This window comes from Etheostoma spectabile, unplaced genomic scaffold (genome assembly GCF_008692095.1).
Source record: "Etheostoma spectabile isolate EspeVRDwgs_2016 unplaced genomic scaffold, UIUC_Espe_1.0 scaffold433, whole genome shotgun sequence".
In the NCBI taxonomy this organism is placed as follows: Eukaryota; Metazoa; Chordata; class Actinopteri; order Perciformes; family Percidae; genus Etheostoma; species Etheostoma spectabile.
In genome coordinates this window covers 795,676-797,043 of record NW_022605608.1, presented here as the reverse complement: position 1 = coordinate 797,043, position 1,368 = coordinate 795,676, and the positions used below count along the sequence as shown (strand labels likewise).

Below are 1,368 nucleotides of genomic sequence, written 5' to 3'. Positions count from 1 at the left end.
TACCTTTCTGGTAGAAGTTTTAGTGTTAATATAAATCAGATCATGTCTGAAACTGCAGAGTTGACGTGTGGGGTACCTCAGGGATCTGTCTTGGGACCTATTCTGTTCCTCTTGTACATATTTCTTCTAGGACAGATAATTTAGCGACATACCTTACCATCTGTATGCGGATGAACTAAACTGCTCATTTAAGGAACTGAGTTCTCTAAACGGTCTTCTTTAAGACTGTGACTATCATACACGATACAAAACGGCATCTCTTATTTTAATCATTTATGAACAGTAACAGATAGAGATACACCAATTTCTCCTGCAGAAAGTTGACGCTCCGGCAGTCACGGTGGCGTCTTTGTTGTCTTTCTAGCCTTTACAGAAGATTTTCTATCCAGTCTGGAACTTTTGCCTTTTTAGGGGTTGTTGAGCATTATATCCAAACTCTTATATACAGGATTTATCCACTTGATGTCCATAATTTATCAATTTTTCAGTCATAGCTGCCGCTAGCTTCCATGTTTTCCATTCATATTTTGAATAAATGTAAATAGTTTGTCCTTTTTTGCACTGGATTACTCCAAATATATAGGAGAACTGTTTCAGACAACACAAATGTTTGTGTCATATTTTTTTGTGTAAAATATGACATTATTATTTTATGTGCATGTCATGAGGGCAAAAGCATCTGGAAGTTTTTTGAATAAATTTAGCTATTTTGTCACCTGCATAAGTTATAATTTTTATTTCTTCACATTTTGACTCCCAAGACATATTAGAAGTGTTTTAGAGAGGAGATTGGCTTAGCTTTACTGCTGTGTGTGTGAGATTCATGTTCTGTTTTATTTATTAATTTGTCTTTAAGGTTCTACAACCTTTTTTACATTCAAGGGACTGCAGCACTATTATATTCTAATAGTCCAGTTTGACATGAAACAAATGATGTTCATAGGTTGACTGTAGACAACAGGGTTGATGTTTTACAAACTTTTATAGAAAGGAAAACCAGACAGACAATGATTTGTAAAAATGACCTTTGGTCTCAGAGGGTTAATCAATTGTTTGACCAGTATTAAACAGTGGTTATGTGACAACCTTTTGCTTCTAAACTCAGATGAAACAGAAACACTCGTTGCCCCGAAAGTCAAATCCCTCAGATAAAGCAGCACATTGGTGACTTAGGCTCGTCTGTCCAGATAAACCTCAGGCGCTTAGGCGTTGTTTTTAATTCAGCTATGTCCTTGGAGCTCCATGCCTACGCATATTTTGGAGACAATCGGAAGTGGCGACGCAGATGGTGAGGGGGTGAACTGATATCAGACTGAAGAAAGTTAATGTGGAAATGTTTTCCCTTTTCACACCATTCTTTGTAAACCC

The 1,368-nt window shown here is 36.8% G+C and overlaps 1 protein-coding gene across 1 annotated transcript in view; it reads left to right on the top strand.

Annotated features, from left to right (window-relative positions):
* The window catches only part of LOC116686650 (substance-P receptor), a 70,441-nt gene that overhangs the window by 60,023 nt on the left and 9,050 nt on the right, over positions 1-1,368 (top strand). The window lies entirely within an intron of this gene.